This window comes from Quercus lobata, chromosome 10 (assembly GCF_001633185.2).
Source record: "Quercus lobata isolate SW786 chromosome 10, ValleyOak3.0 Primary Assembly, whole genome shotgun sequence".
Lineage (NCBI taxonomy): Eukaryota > Viridiplantae > Streptophyta > Magnoliopsida > Fagales > Fagaceae > Quercus > Quercus lobata.
In genome coordinates, this window is record NC_044913.1 from 5,649,446 (window position 1) to 5,672,119 (window position 22,674).

The 22,674-nt window shown below is 33.1% G+C and overlaps 1 pseudogene; it reads right to left on the reverse strand.

Annotated features, from left to right (window-relative positions):
• Window positions 1–521: 521 nt before the first annotated feature.
• LOC115965765 lies at window positions 522–13,413 on the reverse strand (annotated as a pseudogene).
• Between the last annotated feature and the right edge of the window lie 9,261 nt (window positions 13,414–22,674).

Genomic DNA, 22,674 nt, shown 5'->3' on the forward strand with positions numbered 1-22,674 from the left:
TATTCAAATGCATTAAAATTACTCAAACTGACACATGGAATATATTCTGCAATTGTTGCAATGGATTTCAGAGACTTTTCTGAGTTATTCCTCAGAACGCTAGCTTATATAGTATCTACATTCTAAGTAGAACTTGTCAAGAAAAGAGAATGATAGTCCAAATGAGTTGTGACTGTAAACAAAGGATACAATATAAAACCAACTTCCTAATAAAAAAGAAACCATTAGAACTCCCAATGTTCTCGTACAAACAAAATGACACCTCATTTCTAAGTGTTGTTGTATCCATTTGGTAGCAGTGCAAATAAAAAAAAAACATGAACAAATTAAAGGGGCTCAATCTAAATATTAGTACTTAAATTCAAGAACAGAACAAAGGATCTGCTCATTTAAATGAAAAACTTGTTAAATTACAGGGTAGAAACGCTAACCACATAGCTCGTCCCGGTTCAAACAATGAAACTATAACAAAGTTTAAAACAATAATACAAATATGAAATAGCACTCCCCAGCTTTTTCTCTCAGTATCTGTATTGAGGAGGCTTGTAAGGACCATCAACAGGAACACTGATGTATGCAGCTTGAGCAGGAGTAAGTTTGGTGAGCTTAGCCCCAAGCTTTCCAAGATGCAGGGCTGCAACCTCTCATCCAAATGCTTGGGCAGGACATACACCTTCTTCTCATACTTTCCAGTTCCCCTCGGGGTAAGTTTCCAGACCATGCATATCAATCTCATTGTCAAAATGGCCAATGTTGCACACAATTGCATTGTTCTTAATCTGCTTCATGTGATGAACCATGATGATGTTCTTGTTCCCCGTGGTGGTCACAAAAATGTCAGCTTCTGAGACAAGAAAAAAAAGTGAAAACGTTGGACTTAATAGTCCTATTTTGTAGCAAAAAAAAAAAAAAACTGTGTTTTTATTTTATATATATAATTTTTGTTTTGAGAATTTAATTTATAAGTGGATAAAGTAATTTGAATATTAACAAGAGAGTGGTCCTATTTTTTAGGTAATGTTTTAGTGGGAGTTAAGAGTTGTATTTTTGCTAAATTGTCTTTTAATTTTGTCTCTACTTAAACATAGAAGTATAAGGGCATTTTTGAACCCAAAAAAATGAGGATCCCAAACAGGGAAAACCCCTAAAATAGTGTGTGTGTGTGGGGGGGGAGGGGGGGGGGGGGGGGGGGGGGAGAAGTCATTTGAACCCTTGACATTTTGGTTAAAACACGATGATGTGTTGAGTTATAATACTCTTAACCGAATATTCATTGTGGCGGTTTTAAGAAATTTTTTTAGAATAGTCATTAAGAAACTTAAATTATACAAAATTTAATAGTCTAATGTCTATTATACTATTTTTGAAAATAAATAAAAATAAGAGTCTATCATACCAGTTAAAATATACCAAATAATGCTACCAAACCACTTAAAGTTAAATAACCTAAAAATCTATTTTTGCTTTTTATTATTGTTATTTGGGCTACTTTTTTTTTTTTTTTTTTTTTTAAGGGGTTAAGGATTATGTTTGGAAAGTCAAAATTATTTTTGTTAAACTCAAATTCTTAGGATTCTCAAGTCATGGTATTCAATATTTTTTCTAGAGTAGAAAAAAATAAATTAAGTTAAAAATAATTATGTTTAATTGTTTATATTTTGTTTTTTGCAAGTCCGGAACAATTTTTTTTTTTTTTTTTTTGAGAATCAGGGACATAAAGCCACCATTGAGTACTAGTATACATATTAATTGGATTTTTTTAATTTAAAATTTTTGAAGATAAAAAAAAAATGGGATGCAACTTTTCAAGGCTCGATAGATGCTAGCTGTCCAGCTTTAATGAACAGCACTTTTCACACTTGATTCTTGGATAGACTTGTATGACTTTAACACTTGAACTTGAAACCTTGTTTCTTGAAGCATTAAACACATTCTAGATCTACCCAATTACAAGTAAAATGTGTTTTCTTAAAGGATTAACCAATTATATAAAATAGTGACATATGTTCCTAACATGTATAACACATATGTCGTAATAAACAATTACTTTGTAGGATTTATATTTAAATATCAACAATAAAATTACCAAAAATAAGTCATTCTAAAGGGAAATACCTTGTGATTGAGATTACCAAGAATTTTTTGACCAAATATAGTTTGGTTACTATAAAATTATATTACCTTTATTATCTAATTTAGGCTTATAAATAAGGTTTGAGAACAATAGTGTGAAAACTTCATTCCAACAACCACTTTGTTAAATTAGAGCAGGCAAAATTTTTGACTCGATAATTAGAAAGATGTTCATTGTCATGTTATTTGTCTTCCTCTCGCTTTACTTCGTAAGCTCAAGTGCGAGAATATCATAGTGGACCGATCCCCAAAAAAATCATCTCACAAGAAATGACCAAAATGTACCAAGAGGACCTAATTCTATACATAATCCAATCACTGCATGAACTAATTCTCTACAAAATATTCAAGCAAGAATCAACAACAATGTACTGGAAGGACCCAGTCCAATAGGTAATCCGGTCAGAACATGGACCAATTCTCTACAAAATATTCAAGCAAGAATCAACCAAGATGTACTGGTAGGTCCCAGTCCAATAGGTAATCCAATCAGAACATGGATCGATCCTTAAAGAAATCATCCAACTAGAAACAACCAAAATGTACCAAGAAGACAAAATTCTATACATAATCCAATCACTGCATGGACCGATTCTCTACAAAAAATTTAAGTAAGAATCAACCACGATGTACCAGAAGGACCCAGTCAAACAGGTAATCCAGTCAGAACATGGACCGATTCTCTACAAAATATTCAAGCAAGAATCAACCACGATGTACCGGAAGGACCCAGTCCAATAGGTAATCCCGTCAGAACATAGATTGATCCTCAAAAAATAATCGAGCAAAGAAACAACCAAAATGTACCAAGAGGACCTAATTCTATACATAATCCAATCACTACATGGACCGATTCTCTACAAAAAATTCAAGCCAAAATCAACCACGATGTACTGGAAGGTCCTAGTCTAATAGGTAATCTAGTCAAAACATGAATCGATCCTTAAAAAAATAAACTAGGAAGAAACAACCAAAATGTACCAAAAGGACCCAATTCTATAAATAATCCATCACTGCATGGGCCGATTCTCTACAAAATATTCAAGCAAGAATCAACCACAATGTACCGGAAGGACTCGGTCTAGTAGGTAATCCAGTCAAAACATGGACTGATTTCCTACAAAATATTCAAGCAAGAATCAACCATGATGTACTGAAAGGTCCCAGTCCAATATGTAATCCAGTCAGAACATGGATCGATCCTTAAAGAAATCAACCAGCTTGAAACAACCAAAATGTACTAGGGGGACCCAATTCTATATGTAATCCAATCACTGCAAGGACTGATTCTCTACAAAAAATTCAAGCAAGAATCAACCACGATGTTTCAGAAGGACCCAGTCCAATAGGTAATCCAGTTAGAACATGGACCAATTCTTTGCAAAATATTCAAGCAAGAATCAACCACGATGTATCGGAAGGACCCAGTCCAATAAGTAATACAGTCGGAACATGGATCAATCCTCAAAAAAATATTCCAGCAAGAAACAACCAAAATGTACCAAGAGGACCCAATTCTATACATAATCCAATCATTGCATGGACTGATTCTCTACAAACAATTCAAGCAAGAATAAACCACGATGTATTGAAAGGACCCAGTCCAATAGGTAATCCAGTCAGCACATGGATCGATCCTCTACAAAATAACCATGCAAGAGTCAAAGTTGGTTTTTTCCCCAAATTTCAACCCCATTAATTGCAACATGGGAATGAAGACCAGCTAATCGGCAATAAACTTGTCCAATTAAATTTTAATATCAACAAAATTCATGGAAAATATTAAATTTTGGCTATCCAAATTAAATCGTGTACATTCAATTGCATGATTAATTTCAAATTGATTATAAACATACCTAAGCTATATTAATTCTGAGAGGCTTTGGTTAATCGAAAACAAAAATGTCTCGAACCAAAGATCTTGGACTCGGAAGTTTGGATACGTGTGGGGAAGGTGTTAGGCACCCCACAACGCCTATCCGATGATAGTACCTCTTTTTAATTTATTTCAAATGTTATCTTTTTGTGAAGAAATAGAATACTTGGCATTTTGAAAAAGTTTTTGTTTTTTTTTGAAAACAATATACATATATACATGTAAGTAAATATTTACATATAGCTAACATGTGAATATTAACTCCAAAGAATATTTGCAATCAAGACATGTGAGGTATGTACATAAGTAACATGTGAGAGAACATTCAAAACATGTGAATAGAATATTTAATATAAACATAGCATGTGAGTACTAGCTATCATAAGTAGGCAAGCTAATAACTCAACAAAGAGAGAGGGAGTTGGAAGAATATCACCTTGTTGTCATTCATATTTTTCACATTTTCATCACGCAAAAAAAATGACAAATAAAGCTAATTAGTGCCAAAGAAAATGATAGGGATAATGTAAGCTTATACGGTGTTCAAAGACTCGAGAGAAATGAGCCATGAACACAAGGAAAGTAAAGTAGAGAAATTTAAATGACATAAAAGTAAAGAGCTGAAATTTAAATGCATAAAAGTAAAGAGCTGAAATATTGTAAAGGTGGATTACGAAGAATTTTTTATGTCACCCTTAAATAAATTTTAATCTCTTTCAAGCCTTGTGGGTTCTTCGCCACAAAGAAGTGGGAGTTCTAAGCCATCAACCATTCTAATGAGACATACCCATATTGTGCTTTATTTGAGATTTAAAAACCATTTAAGAAGGATGAAATAGATAATATTTTTTATTTAGGTGTCTAGGTATATTGTATTATTAAAGAACATAGAACATATTATTAAAGAACTCAAAAATATGGGTCATAGATTTATAGTTTGAGAAATATGACCCAGATTTTACTTATAAATTGGAAACTTGATAGAATTGGTTCCTTTCGATTGCAATGATTCGATAATCTGCCAGTTGGGATAGATGTACATGAATAATATCCACCCTGTATAGGTATAATAGGTTTCGTCCTTGTGTGGCTAGAGAAAATTCGAAATTATGCGTATGAATAGAATTTTTAATTAATAATTTCAAGTTGATCCATAAAATTTAGAAATAATGAACTCAATTAAATATAATTTAAGTACTTTTTATTATTCATAATTTATATCTGGAAAAGAAAACAAAATCATTTGTAGTCTCGTCCTCTTCACTCAAGCTAGATAACGCGTAAATAATTTTTCTTACAAAACAAAATGAATGTGTAATAGAGAAAAATAAATTATGTTATATGTTTTCTCACCTCATATCTCCAAACAATTTTTTTTTTTTAAATAATATCACTATGCCAAACATGGAGGCATACGTAATTTTCCGAGGAAGGATCCTGTCATCACATAGTTAAAAGATGTTGTGGTTGTTTTTGTTTGTCTAGATTTTTGGTTAAAATGCTCTCCTGGGTTTTCTATTGACCAAAGCCGCTCACAATTAATTTGGGTTAATTATGTTTATAATCTACTTGAAATTAATCATGTGATTGCATGTACATGATTTAATTTGGATAGCTAACATTTAATACTTTCCAAGAATTTTATTGATATTAAAATTTAGTTGGAAAAGTTTAGTGCCGATTAGTTGGTCTTGGGTCCCATGTTGAAATTAATGGGATTCAAATTTGGGGAAAAAAAATCTAACATTAAAAAACGGGGCCAAAATAAAAATAAAAATAAAAATGAATGATCTTGGCCGAATTGCAAATTGACCTATGGACTTGGTATTCATCTACCAATTGGCATACTTAATACAATGGTTTGTACTCGACCTTGAGTAGACCCAAATTTCAATTTACCCTTTGTTTCTCCCCAATTTTCACAAACTCCAAATCTATGACCCATATTAAAGAATTTTATAGTCTTAATACTTTCAGTTATATATATATATATATATATATAACCCTGGTATCAATTTTTAAAAATAATTTAAAAATCATAATTATCACTAAACATTTATCCATTCCTTTAATTAAATTATTTTGTGTGTGCGTGTGGGGGGGGGGGGGGGGTGGGGATCTTTGTTTAGAAATTCCTAAATCTTCCATACCCCAACCCACCCAATTTGTAGAAATCGAAAACCTTGCTCACACCTAGTCACTTAGTACCTAGGGTGGAGACATTAGACCAATAAGTTCAATTGAAATTGAATTCTTGTCTTAAAACATATATCAATGGGATTTTTGAATTAAAATTAATTTATCATGCTCACATTGTTTAGGCATTAAATTACAAGGGTTTTCTTTGACGGAATAAATTTGATCTTTTGTGATGGGGTTCTTTGATCTTTGCATCCAATGCATCACTTTGATCGTTGTGAAATTCAATGTTTTTGTAATTCATTTTAGAAGAGGCTTGAACGACATTTACTCTTTCCTAAAGGAAACTTAGGATTTTGATCTCGTGAGGATCTCTAGTTTCAAAACGAGGTGTCTACAAAATGATTCTTAGGGACATATTTGATGTAATTGGCTAATCTTTTGACAAAACGCACTTTACATTTAATTGGATAGATCTAGGATAAGTTTAGTACTTCAAGAAACAAGTATTCAAGTTCAGTATTGAAACCCTGCAAATCTGACCAAGAAACAAGTGAAGAATGTGCTGCTTATTAAAGCTTGACAAAAGTCTCGATAGAATCCTTTCTATTGAGAATTACTGCTGAAGCTCGATAGAAGCTGTATCTGTCGAGAATTACGAAATCAGGTTTTCCAGATCTGATTACACGCATATCCTTGAGTATTTGTGTAGGGTTTCTTTTCTGACAACCCAAAACATATATAAGGATTTTTTTAAAGGCCGTCACAAGGTTGTTGCAATTGTTGTTACATGCATATTGTGACCGAAGACAAAAATTGTCCTAGTTCATCTTTCTTTCTGTAGAAGCTACTGCGTCTTTACACCAAGGGTTTTGTGACCAAGGAGCTTCCTGATCTTCATTATAGATGAACTGAAGAACTTTGCAGCCAACAATCCTTCTCAAGTTGGTGTGTTATTCACGTATTGGGATCCGTGCAACATTGGTTAGTCACGTACTAGGATTCGTGCATTGAACGAAGGGATTGCCGCTACACTACAAGTCAAATTGGGTATTAGGGTAAGGGTTCAACTGTAGGTTGGAATTAGGTACTGGAATTCCTTTTACTTGTAACCACTTGTTTTGATAATAGTTGATTCTCGGGAGTGGTGACCTCAAATTCACCTGGTGGGGTTTTGCCTCAGCGGTTTTCCCCATTTGTAAACAAATCACTTGTGTCAAATTTATTTTCCGTTGCATTAAACTTAGTTGGTGATTTGTTTGTGCTACCATGCTATTGCATGTCAAACTAACATAATTAATTCACTAGGGTAATTAATTAACTAATTTGCCAAATGGGTCAACACATTCTTGGCCTATCAATTCTCATTTATGTAGTTGGGAAGGTGAAAGTCATTTTCCGATAGAGGATGGTGAATTGGCGAGTATATGGACAATTAGGATAGTCCAAATATTTTTCATCTTATTTAAAGATATAGGTAAAATTTGGTTTAGAGGAATTTGTTTATGCAAACAAAAGACTATTCTAAAACTGAATAAAAGAGTTACCAAAAACAATGATTAGAAACGGAGACACTTTGTGATTGAGAGTACTTGTGTTATTACAAGGCAAAATATGTTTGACTACAATATACTCATTACAATTATGATATGACATATGATTTTGCCAGTGGTGGATTGTTTGATAATTCATTAATCAAACCTTCCACCACATCTTTTTATGAATGTCTTGTGTCAGACTTCATTGAAAAGGAAATAGGCACAATTCATTGAAATTCTACTTCGTCAAAGGTTTTACCAAGTTATTCATCTTAGTCTTAACCTTCACAAGAGTATTAAAGAATTATTTATTACTTTTTGAATGCAATAGGTAATAATTTTTTTCCTAGTACATAAATCACAATAGATTTTCAACAATAACTTTGTAGGATTTATATTTTAATTTCAACAACAAAATTACCAAAAAGAAGTCATTCAAAATGGAAATACCTTGTGATTGAGATTACCAAGGATTTTTTGACCAAATATTGTTTGGTTACTATAAAAAAATATTACCTTTATTATCTAATACTTGGGCTTATAAATAAGGTGTGTGAACAATAGTGTGAAAACATCATTCCAACAACCACTTTGTTAAATTATAGCAGGCAAAATGTTTGACTCGATAAACAGAAAGATGATCATTGTCATGTTATTTGTTTTCCTCTCACTTTTCTTCGTGAGTTCAAGTGCTAGAATATCACAATGGACCGATCCACAAAAAAATCTTCCAACAAGAAACAACCAAAATGTACCAGAAGGACCCAATTCTATACATAATCCAATCACTGCATGGACTGATTCTCTACAAAATATTCATGCAAGAATCAACCACGATGTACCAGAAGGACCTAGTCCAATAGGTAATCCAGTCGGAACATGGACTGATTCTCTACAAAATATTGAAGCAAGAATTAACCACGATGTACCAGAAGGACCTAGTCCAATAGGTAATCCAGTCAGCACAGGGATCGATCCTAAAAAAAATCATCTAGTAAGAAACAACCAAAATGTACCAGGAGGTACCAATTCTATACATAATCCAATCACTGCATGGACTGATTCTTTACAAAATATTCAAGCAAAAATCAACCATGATGTACCGGAAGGACCCAGTCCAATAGGTAATCCAGTCGGAACATGGACCGATTCTTTACAAAATATTAAAGCAAGAATCAACCACGATGTACCGGAAGGGCCCAGTCCAATAGGTAATCCAGTCAGAACAGGGATCAATCCGCAAAAAAATAATCTTGCAAGAAACAACCAAAATGTACCAAGAGGACCCAATTCTATACCGAATCCAGTCACTGCATGGACCAATTCTCTACAAAATATTCAAGCAAGTATCAACCACGATGTACCGGAAGGACCTAGTCCAATAGGTAATCCAGTTGGAACATGGACCGATTCTCTACAAAATATTCAAGCAAGAATCAACCATGATGTGCCAGAAGGACCCAGTCCAATAGGTAATCCAGTCAGCACATGGATCGATCCTCTACAAAATAACCGTGCAAGAGTCAAAGTTGATTTTTTCCCAAAATTTCAACCCCATTAATTGCAACATGGGACTGAAGACCAGCTAATCGGCAACAAACTTGTCCAATTAAATTTTAATATCAATAAAATTCATGGAAAATATAGCTATCCAAATTAAATCGTGTACATTCAATTGCATGATTAATTTCAAATTGATTATAAACATATCTAATCTAAATTAATTCTGAGAGGCTTTGGTCAATCGAAAACAAAAAAGTTTCGAACAAAAGATCTTGGACTCGGAAGTTTGGATACGTGTGGGGAAGGTGTTAGGCACCCCACAACGCCTATTCGAAGATAGTACCTCATTTTAATTTATTTTAAACATTATGTTTTTGTGAAGAAATAGTATACTTGGCATTTTGAAAATTTTTTTGAAAAAGATTTTGTTTTTTTGAAAACAATATACATATATAGATGTAAGTAAATATTCACATATAGTTAGGACTAGAATGCCTTCCATAAGGGCTTGAAGAACGCAAATTGGATCAATTTCAGTCACAATCACACGAGCACCAGCTTGCTTGAGAGAAGTAGCACAACCCTTGCCAACATCTCCATATCCATAGACAATAGTGGTCTTGCCAGCAATCATGACATCGGTGGCTCTCATGAGACCATGAGGGAGTGAGTGTTGACATCCATACAAGTTATCAAACTGCATTAACATCATCACAACAGAACATTATTAACTTTAAAAATGTGACAAAAAAAAAAGCACCTTTATGAAACAAACCCAAAAATAAAAGACCTACTTTTTTACCTTTATGCATCATAGATTAAATCTACAGTAATTAAAACTGTACAAACTACAAATCTAACACTACAATCTTCCTCAGGTACAAAACCAAGGAAGTAGAAATGCTATTTGACTGTAAATATTAAGATTTCATCAAAATACAATGCAATGACTGCATGGTTAGACCGACCCACCATGCCTACTCATATCAGCAATATGTTTGGTTGGTGAGATAGAGCTAGAGTAATAAAATGTTCAAAAAACTGGACCCAATATGGTATACAGAAGTGAAAACCCTAACAGAAATCAGAATATTTTCAAGCTAAAACCCTCCCATAAAAAAAAAAACCGCTACTTTCCATCTCTACCCATCACAAGGTACATTGACCATGTTAAAAATCTAATTCTCCTATGAAGAGTGGACACTACAAAATGAGTGTCCCTGGCCCAACACGGACACACCAAGGATACTCTTGCATGCGTGTTATTGTTGCATCTTGCATGCGTGTTATTGTTGCATCTTGCATGCATGTCCTCATTGTTTTGGGCAAGAAAGCACGGACGTGACTGGGAGGGTGACCGCGCGTCGGTGCCACGTCTAAGTTTTTTTTTTTTTTTTTTTTCTCTCTCCGGATTCGCGCCGACTCAGCTCGATTCGTGCCGAATCGACTTCAATTCACGCCGAACCAGGCTGATTTGTACAGAATCAGGCCGTATCAGTCATATCGAGTCGTATCGGCCGGCGACTGATACAGACAAAACAGGCCAAAAACGACCGAAACAGGCCAAAAATGGCTTTGAAACTCGCCGGAACAGCCAAAGTTCTAACCTCAGATGTGTTTCTTGCCTTCTTCTTTCTTTGTTTTGTGAATCAAGGTATATTAATGTGTTTTTTAAGAATATTTTAATAGTAAAAATATATAGAAAATATAAATAAAAATATTTTTAATAATTTTTTAATTGCCGAGTCCCGCCGCACCCGCACCCTACTTTTTAAAAAATTGCCGAGTCCCGCACCCGCACCCGCACCCAAGTCCTGAAACGCAGTCGTGCTTCATAGGTTTTGGGACTAGGGAGGAAAAATACATATTTTATTTTTAAAAACTCCCTTGATATTTAGATATGTTTATAAAGATTTTGATCGTTGTTATATACTTTCAAAACTTAACATAAACATAAAATATGAAGCCTAAAAATAAATAAAACAAATCTAATGATATGTATTAATTAATTAGTAGTCCATATTGTGTCCTAATTTTTCAAGAATTGTCATGTCATTGGTCCCTAATTTTTCAATCCGTGTCTATGGGAAGTGCTTCGTCCGCAACATTTTCACAATACTTTCACAACAAATTCTAGGTAATACGTTGTTACAGGTTCTAATTTGAACCCACCGCTAAAATTACTTTTTAGTCCATTAATAACAACTTGCCACTTAGGATTTGTTGTAAAAATATTGTGAATATAGCATTTCTCTTCTCTCTCATGTCTATTCTTGTTAGCTATTCTTCAACATTATGTTTTGTTGATCATAAATGGTAGAAAATAACAACAAATTCAAAACCGAGTTCCATTTAACAAAAATCCACATAAACTTAATTTAAATCTAAATCATCCCCATTTAAAAGATACAAAAAAGCCACATAACCAGAATCTTATATCATGAATTCAAAATCTAAATAATCTCCATTTCTAAACCAAGCATAAAAAACATTACCTTTCATCATGAATTCAAAATCTAAACCATCATCATTTCTAACCAAAGCATACCTTGCTCTTAGTGACAGAGTCATTGACATTAATGGCAAGAAACAAGAAGGTCCCATTAGCTTGCATTTGATACAACCTCTTAACCCCAGTAGTAGTTTCCTCTGAAACACCAACCAACCTTTCCTTCATCCTCCTATACCTAGTGGGGTCCACAAGCAACCCATCTCTGATAATCCTCAACACAATCCTAAACTCCCCATTTTCACACCCATTCACATCAGGCAACTTCCCACTCTTCTCATACTCTTCCTCAGCTTTCACCCCTTCATGAATCAACAAAGTTGCATCTCCACCATCATCCACAATCAAGTCCGGCCTGCCACCTGTATTAGAATTATGGGTATGTGACAAAATTTACCATTTCGTAATAGCTAATTTTAATACATAGTACTTTAACATGGTATCAGAGTAAGAGATTCAAAATTCTCGTTATTAAATCCCACGTGTTGATTCCCACTTATTAAAAGGGAGTTTAAGCTCACATGTGACGACAAGTATTAGAATTACAATTAAATAATCAAATTCATCATTTTTAATTTAAAGATATTCGATTATTTAACAATGTATCAGAACAGATATTCAGAGTTTCATCTCTGTCTCTACTCAGTGGCGGAGCCACGAATTTGGGTTAGGAGGGGCAAGATTAAAATACAAAATTGAAAGTAAAAAATTAATCTAAAAAATATTAATCAATATTAATAACAAAGTAAATAACCAACTATATGCTAATGAAATTCTCATACACAAAATTCTCATAACCACCTGTATTAGAATTATGGGTATGTGACAAAATTTAGGGGCTGTTTGATACATGTGTTTAAACACATGTTTTCAGTTTTTAAAGAAATATTACACGCATTTCCACACACTTTTTCACCTACACGTATCTCTAAAAAATATAAACAACGTTACTAAAACAACAATACCAAACAACCTTTTACCATTTCGTAATAGCTAATTTTAAGACACAATAATTTAACATTGTATCAGAATAAAAGATTCAAAATTCTCGTTAAATCCCACGTGTTGAATCGTGTTGAATCCCACTTATTAAAAGGGAGTTTAAGCTCACATGTGACAACAAGTATTAGAATTACAATTAAATTATCAAATTCATCATTTTTAATTTTAAAATATTCGATAATTTAGACATTCAGAGTTTGATCTGTATCTCCCCTCTATCTCTCACTTAAGCCCACATGTGAGCCCACACATGACGAGTATTAGAATTACAGTTAAAGTAATAAAATTCACCGTTTCCCTAACAGTTTTAAGCATAATTTAACAACCTGGGCCCAGTCTAAAGCCTTCTCCGTACACCACTAGTACTCTTCCAAGCTCTCGCCTTTCCACGTGAAAACCACGGTGGAGTCACGGGCAATTGCGATTGCAACGTGGTCTTGGGTTGAGAAGATATTGCACGAGCACCATCGGACTTCAGTGTCGAGGGCGGTGACGGTCTCGATGAGGACGGCGGTCTGGATCGTCATGTGGAGAGACCTGATGATGCGGGCGCCTTTGAAGGGTTGAGAAGTGCCGAATTCACTACGGCAGGACATGAGGCCTGACATTTCGACCTCGGTGAGCTCGATCTCGAGGTGGCTGAAGTTGGCTTGGGAGATATCTTTGACTTTGTATTCGCTGCTGGTTGGGGTTTTGGAGACAGTGAGAGCCATTGGGGTTGGGAGTTTGGGACTATGGGGAAGTGTGGACTATGTCTGTGTGGAAGTTTTTGTTTGAACTTTAAAGTGAGGTGTGTGAATATATATATATATATATATATATATTTTTTTTTTGGAGGTAAGAGATAGATATTTTAATTTTTGAAAGCAAGATAGATATTTTATTTATTTTAACGTATAAGAGGTAAGGTGTGCGAATATTAATATATAGGGGTTTTGGCGGGATTGGGAGACGACGTCTTTTTTCTTATTTCTTATTTTTATAGATAGGCATTAGATAGAGGTGCTAAGTACACAACATTTTCACAACAAATTATATGTGGTTAGTTGTTATTGATTCTAATTTAAACCTACGACTAAGTTTTACTTTCCTATCCCACCAATAATAACTTGTAACAATCTGTTATATAGGATTTGTTGTGAAAATGTTGTTGACATAGCATTTCTCATTAGGCAGCGGAATAAATCACGCTATGTTCAATTATTTATTAAGAGTAACTCTACTACCATGACAATTTCCACAATTTTGGGCACAAACGTGGCGAGTTATAAGTAAGGAAACAAATGATAAATTCATGTGGGTTCATAATTCTACTACTCATAAGTCACCATGTGGACAAGTTGTGATAAAATTGTGAAATTGGTTAGAGTACCTGGCTTAATTATTTATTAAATAGGTTAGACACTATACTTAATTTAGTCATATAATCCATTTAATAAAAGAGATAAAGTTGAAGTTGACACGGTTTCAAAAATAAATAAAAGTTGAAAGTTGGCACAACTTATTTAATAATTAGGTAACGACGTAACGTGGTGAAGTTAACATATTTACCTACTCTTGTTGAGAGAGTACTTGGATAGTAGGCTCATTAGTTTTTGATGTGACGTAAATTTAGAGGCTCAATTTATTACACTATCTATCCATGAAGATTTTAGGGTGTCTCATGGATAATGAGTGAAATAGTTTAACCAAAGTTTGAGGTATCACTTCCTTATATATTATTAAAAATAAAATAAAAAATTAAAGTTAACATATTTACCTAATATTACCTATTAGCAATTTTTCATATTTTATGAATAAGTATATAACTAGGCCCTTGCATAATATATCTGTTTTTCTACCCCTGTCCTTGCATTTATAATTTTACACTTGTTTTTTGGTTGTTTGGGACAATTCATGTGGTTCCTAATTCTTTTTGTTCTTCTTAACAATGTTGTCATCATTTTTCTTGCCATATTTGCAGATGACACCACAAGGGTTTGGTACATGACCAAAGTATAAGAACATTAGAGGGCCATATATACTACTTAGAGAGGGCTTGAAGAGAAAGGTGTGGGAGTTTGCGAAGCTAGTGAAGGTTGCCAATGATTGGAAGCTTTGGTGGAGATGGAGGTAAATTGGGTTTTCCTCTGCTTTTAATGCATTTGAAAACATAAGAAAAGACAAAAGGAAAAGAAGAGGGAGGAGGGGAATGAAGGTTATTTTGTGTAGCTCTTGCCATGATTGTTGGAACAATGGCAGAATAACAATTTCCTTTATTTAAGGTATGTTTGTTTGGAGAGATTTTAAGGAGGATGGAAAATTTAGGAGAAAAAAGTGAAGAGATAACATTTTTAGCGGTTGTTTGATTGGGAGGGGGTGGGAAAAAAAAGTGGTAGGACTTAAGTGTTTTCTCCTTTGGCCCACTAAAATGTTTCTCCCCAAAATGGGGAGAAAACTGGGTTGATTTTTGTAAAATGTTGCTTCAGCCATGATCTTATACTTCTGCCCCTTTTTAAATGGCAACAAAGCCACAGTCTCCCCATCATGCATCTTCTTTCTTTTTCTCTTTTTTCCCTTTACACTACATTCCAGTATTCCACAACTCTCTCTAGCCAAATCTTCCTCTTTTTTCTTTTTTTTTTCTTTATAACATGTTCAGCTTTTTCTTTTCTTTTTTTCCTTTTTTTTTCCTTTTATATATATATATATATATATATATATATAGGGCCATAGGGGTTTTGGTGGGATTGGGAAACGTTGTTTTTCTTATTTTATATTTTTATAAATAGGCATTAGATAGATGTGCTACGTTCACAATATTTTCACAACAAATCATATGTGGTTAGTTGTTATTGTTTCTAATTTGAACCAACCACTGAAATTACTTTCTTACCCCACCAATAACAACTCGTAACAATCTATTACATAGAATTTGTTGTGAAAATATTGTGGATATAGCATTTTTCATTAGGTAGTGGAAGAAATCATGCTATGTTTAATTATTTATTAGGAGTTACTCTACTATCATAACAATTTCTACAATTTTGAGCACAACTCGCCTATGTGACGAGTTATCCTTATAAGTAGAAAAAAAAATGATAGGTTCATGTGAGTTCACAATTCTACTACTCATAAGTCACCATGTGGACACGTAGTGAAAAAAAAATTGTGAAATTGGTTAGAGTGCCCGACTTAATTATTTATTATGTAAAGTTAAATTTATTCAATCATGTGTTGGCTTTATTTCGTGCCAAATTTGCTTGTAGTTTAGCAATTAGATGCCCTGTATTTAGGTGGGACTTATGTAAAAGTAGTGTGTGAGAGAGTGTGAAGAAATCTCAAGAAGTGTGCAATTTCAGGAAGTCTCGCGACTAGATCTCGCGACTAGCTCGCGACTGGTAAGTCGCCAAAATGGCACATGTGTGAAGCATGCAAGGGGAGCTGAAGGGTCACGCCAGCTATAGCACTACAGGAAAAAACTTTTAATCTGGCCAAATAGTTAGCTCACAACTCAAACTCACAACTCGTTCCAGTCGCGAGGTCGAGTCGCCAAAATGCCCTGTTTGATGAAAACTGACCTTTCGCATTCCTCATACACCCTACTATAAATACCCTTATACTTACGAAATATAGAGAGCTTCTAGAGAGAATTTTGAGAGAGAAACCCTAGAGAAAAATAAGATTGACTCATCTACAATCTTCATCCTTTGATTCTTCAAATTCCTCTACTCTCACCATCTCCATTGACATATCCTTGAGAGATACATTTAGCCAAATCCTTATCTTATCATACCCATATCAGTGAGGAGGTATTTTGGTGCTTGGGAAGCAGTTCAGAAGGGACCAATTCATTTTGGTTGATGCAATGGGCTATTGCGGGATCCAGTAAGCTAGAGAAGACAATGTTCGGCATAACCCTATTGGAGCAAAAAGTTTGGAGGGCTTAGGTGCATTGGGTAGATTAGGCTTGGAGGGTCTTCTACTATTCATGTATCCCAACTTCATTCTCTAGTGGATTATTGACTACTTGGAAGGCGGTGGAGAGGTTTTTCGTTGAGTATTTCGGTTTCCTCTTAGATAACACATCACCGTGTTATCTTTGTGTTTGCATCTTTCTTCCCTTACTCTTTATCATTTAATTACTACTGTGGTTGTGATTAAATATGGATTAGAATGTTTTACCAATCTGGGTTTAGCTTATATTCATATTCCGCACATATATTGTTTGTTTATAAGCTTGTGTTGGTAATTTTAAATTGGGGGTCTAAACATTCATTAGTGTTTTACACACTATTTGAACTTTCATATTATACAGCTTAGACACTATACTTGATTTACTCATATAATCCATTTAATAAATGAGACAAAGTTGAAGTTGACACGATCTCCACAAAAAAAAAAAAAAAAAAAAGTTGAAGTTGGCATAGCTTATTTTATAATTAGGTAATGTAGTGAAGTTAACATATTTACCTACTCTTATTTAATAAATAGGCTCATTGGTTTGTGATGTGACATAAATTTAGAGGCTCAATCTATTATACTATCTGTCCATGAGGATTTTAGAGTGTCTCATAGATAATGAGTGAAATAGTTTAACCAAAGACTAAGATATCACTTCCTTATATATTATTAAAAATAAAATAAAAAATTAAAGTTAACATATTTACCTAATATTACCTATTAGAAAATTTTCATATTTTATGAATAAGTATATAATTAGGCCCTTGCATAATATATCTATTTTTCTACCCTTGTCCTTGCATTTATAATTTTATACCATTTTTTTTTCACTACAACAAAATGTATTTTCAGTGACGAAAATTCTCGTCATTTTCGTCACTAAAAGTCCAGTTTTTTGTCGCTAAGGACCTTTAGCGATGAAATCTACTAATTAGCGACGAAACCCATTTCGTCGCTAAAACCACGTCGTTAAAAGTCTTGGCGACGAAAAATTTCGTCACTAAAAGTCCGATTAGTTTAAAAAAAAAAAATTTAGCGGCGAAAGTATTTCATCGCTAAATGTTTTCCTCGCTAAAAACACTATTTAGCGACGAAAATAAAAGACATTTAGTTTATTAAATCATATTTAGTGATGAACAATTTCATCACTAAAACTATTTTCGAATACATATAGTGACGAAAAAGTTCGTCACTAAAACTATTTTTAAGAGAATCTAAGCACATATAGTGACAGAAATTTTCGTCACTAAACTATTTCTTACAAAATTCTGCTACATTTAGCTACGAAATATTTCGTCACTAAAACAATTTTTTGTTGCTATATTTGGTGACGGAAAAATTCGTCGCTAAAACTTATTTTTTGTTTTTATTTTTTTCCATGGCTTTGATATAAACCAATGTTATGAATACCGTTTCGGAACCCGTTTTGGTTTGTTCATTGAATTGAAATATTTTGGTACCGGTCAATTTCGGGTACCGTTTCAGAAACTATTTCGGAATTACTGTGAAAAAATATATATATATATATATTTATATATTATTATTACTATTATATAAAATAATGAATTTAATATAGTTTTCTATTTAAAAAAGTGAGATTATTATTTTTTTTAAAACATTTATTTATGATTTTTTAAAAAATAAAACTCACATTTTAGGTAATTCTACACTAGAAAGCTTCCAAGAAGCTTCCTATTGACTACTTTTTCAGTTTTTCCCATTTTTCAGCTTCTAAATAAACAAATATTAACAATTTTTTAGAATATTATAAGATTAAATGTATATAAATAATGAAGGATAAAAAATAAGAGATGAAATTTATTTTTATAAGAAGGCTAAATGACAATGTGGAGTAGGGAGGCAAGGGGCTAACAAGTCAACATAAAAAAGCTGAATTATAGCTTCTCTTTCAAATACCTGTCAGGCTAGTCACGTGAAGGCTCACAAAACTAAAAACAATATTACGAAAAACAAAACTAAGCACAATAAAAAGTTGAACCGGGCAAAAAATAGCCACAACAAGAATTAGAAAGAAAGTTGCAGAGGATGAAACGCAGAAAAACTGAAGAAGAAGAAAAAGAAGACTCCTGAGTTGCAGAGGATGAAACACACAAAAAACTGAAGAAGAAGAAAAAGAAGACTGTTGTGATGAAATGCATTTCTTCAAGTGACCGGTGCTGTGAGAAGATGGGTTGATCGGGTTTGATTTCAATACCGGCTGGAATTGGTATACCGGCCGAAACTCACTGAAATCGACCAGAATGACCGGAACGGCCCGGAATCAATCGGAATTCAACCCGAGGTGGAACAAGGGGGTGCTTTGTGCCAGTGAAGTGATTGGTACAAAATTTTCCAGCCGTTCCGGCCGGAACTAAATGGAATCAATAACAATGATATAAACTTGTAACCTGTCGTTACATTATTAAAACCTCACATTTGAATAACACATTTATTTCAACAACACATTTATAAAAAAAACAATCCATACATTCCACAAGTAAAAAATAAAACAAGTATCCAATTCCAACTCCTTCCATACAACAACTGTTTGCAACACATATAATAACACAAGTTGTTTTATAACAATACAAAAAGTGTAGCATAATAAAATTAGGACCAACAAAAGATGTCCTCAAATGTCTTCAACTAAAAGCCACCAATAAGAAATCTGCACAAATATAAAAACAATATTACATTAAAATCGTAAAGTAAAAACATTAACTATGTTATAAGAAACATTTCTAACAATGCTTACCACTTTTTGCAACAAGTGCCCGTACTGCTATATCACATGTTGTTCCACGGGTATTTCTGCAAGTAGATCCTATTTAGACATTATCGATGTTAAAAAATTATACATTCCATGTACATTATAGCTAAATTAAGTGAAGTATAATCTCAATAGTAAAGACAAGGTGCAGTTGTAATTAAGTCGTGCTAGCTAATGTGCCAGTAGGCTGCACCTCCGCACTAGAAGAACTTTGGGTGGAAGGATTTTCTTCAGGAGGTGTTCCTATAGATTGGATCATAGATTGGACCACCGGGATAGATGTCTCACCTCACGAGTGTGTAAGTCGTCCTGGTGCCATCTTTAACTAACAAACATACATATAATGGAACAACAAAGTCATTACAAATAATGGAACAACAAAGTCATTACAAATAATGGAACAACAAAGTTATTATCTAATGTAATAATTCTAATAAGAATAACATCTATTGTAGCAAACAATACATCACATTTATAGTACCTTATGGATTAAAGAATTAGATGACTCATCATCATTGTTATCGTCACCAATAGGTGGTACATAATCATCATCTACCACAACACTAGCTTTATTTCTCTTCTCTTTTGCACAATTGGACTTAGTAGAATTCTTTAGAGAAGTTGAGATGTGCTTCAATCCCAAAGCATCAATTCTCTCTTCATTTTTCCTTATTATATCCAATCTTGCCATCTCATACTTTGGTATATGAGTGTATTTGGCCTTTTTGAGTATTTTTTGAAATTATGTATTAACATGAAAAATAAGTACAATTGCTATTAATTTTACATATCATAGTTCACACCATTATTCATATCAAGCAATTCACAAGTGCAAAATTTGAACACTATTGCTACTAACTCTACACAACAATTAACACATTAAAATCCATATCAAGTTCAAGATAAGTACAAAATTATAAGAAATTATTACTAACTTTACATATCATAATCCACACTATTATCCATATCAAGCAATTCACAAGTGCAAAATTTGAATACAATTACTACTAACTCAACACAACGAATGATCACATCAATATCCATATCAAGTTCAAGGTAAGTACAAAACTATAATAAATTACTACTAACTTTGCATATCATAGTCCACACAATTATCCATATCAAGCAATTCACAAGTGCAAAATTTGAACACAATTGCTACTAACTCAACACAACAAATGACCACATTAATATCCATATCAAGTTCAAGATAAGCACAAAACTTTAAAACAATTGCTACTTAGACAAACATATAACATTTAAGACAATTGTTATGAACTCTACATATCATAATCCATATCAAGATCAACATCAGGTATGTCATGCTCTTCATTTTGATTAGCATCTCTTGAAGTTCCACATTCAGGAACAACCTCAGTTTCAACATCACCCATACAATACTTAATATTGTCTTCAACATTGCTACATGTGATATTGACCATATAAGGTCTCACTCCTATATACATCAAAGCAACATACACTTCACGTTTAAGTCCTCTTTCTCAAGATTAAGAGTTAAAAGATAGGGCTATTTAAAAAAATGGTGGACCAAACTGACTGATTGGACAGACCATTCTAATTAGTTTTGGTAAGTTTTTTGCTAGTTCTAATCTGTACTAGTTTTGGAAATTGAAAATATTTATCTTCCGATGCGGTTTTGATGTTGGGAAAAATGTAACAACAAAACAAACGGAGTGTAATATGTATATGTGTATATATATATATATATAGAGAGAGAGAGAGAGAGAGAGAGAGAGAGAGGTAATTCCGAAATAGAATATCAATATATATCAATACCAAAATATTACATTATAATTACTAGCCCTTTCTAGTATTATTGGTATATAAGGCTCCAATTTTGTTTTTTTGATGGGCATGAAATATAACATTACTTCAATGACAAGAAAATTTAAAAGGCAATCATAAAATTTTTCACAATTTATAATTTGTTGTGGTGACAATTTTAGGGTTTTTTTTTTTTTTTTTTTTTTTTAAATAGAGAGAAAAGTGGCAAGTTGGTATTGGTGCAATATCATTTTTATATGATCCCAATTTATATATCATTGTTATTGTTTTCTAATTAAAATATGATGAGGTGACATATCAACATGTTATGAAACAAATTATGTGAATAGAATTATTGAGATGCAAATAGATAATCAAGTCATAATAAAAATTTCAGAAAAGTTCTAAATACTTTTAATTTTTAACATCTCGGGTAAGAATGAAACAAAGTATCGAGATTTGAAAATGTTGAAAAATTTAAAATATATCGTGGTCAACCCCATCAGATTATAGTCATGAAAAATGTAAAAACCAGAGATGAACGAAACAACATCTAAAGCTCAAATCATTGTAATCGAGATAAGATTTGACCTAGAATGGTGGCAGCAATGACAACAAAATATGATGCTATATGCTTTTTGAAATTGGTGCCTGATCTGCTTCACTGCAAAACCTTGAGTATGACAAATTTTTTAAAATTATCATTCTACATAGTTTACCTGTATTTGCCTCACCCGTAACATTGGCCAATAAAACATGGAAGGGTGGAGCCAGAGATTGCTTATTTATTCATTAATACAAGGTTCCCAACAATTTAGAATTATAATCAAGATTAAAAGACAAAAACAATGAAAGAAAGAAAGAACTTTAATTTCTGTAGCAATTAAAAGTCAATGACTAAAGACTTTATAATTCTCTTTCTTATGCACTTTTCTTTTACCAGCGACCCCTTCATGTTCATTGTGTCTCATTATCCAAAATCTCTCTACTTCTATAGCATTTCGGCCTGGAATCTGGCCAGCTATTAAATCCCACCTGAAAGGAATCTTTATATGTTAATATTTAACATTACTAGTAAGCATTGACAAGTATGTGAAATATCAAGATCTTTATGATTTTGTTTATTATTTGTTCTTTGTACTTTGGGTTCCGATTCTTCTCATCAATTTTTGAGAGAATATGAACATTGTACATTAGAAAAAACAAAACATAACTCAACCAGTATATATATACACTAGTTGGGTACATATTATAAGAGCAGGTAAAGCCACCACTTAGGCATCTCCTCCATCATGTCTATAAGAAGTTTTCTTAGTCTAGGCTAGGTTGAATTGAAGATGGGAAGTATTCATATAGGTTTTTTTTTTTTTTTTTTTTTTTTTTTTTTTGGAGAAAGTATTCATATAGGTTGAACTATGTATGGCCACTATAGTTTCCATGGTGTGGCCAATGATATTTGAAACATATACATGTGAAT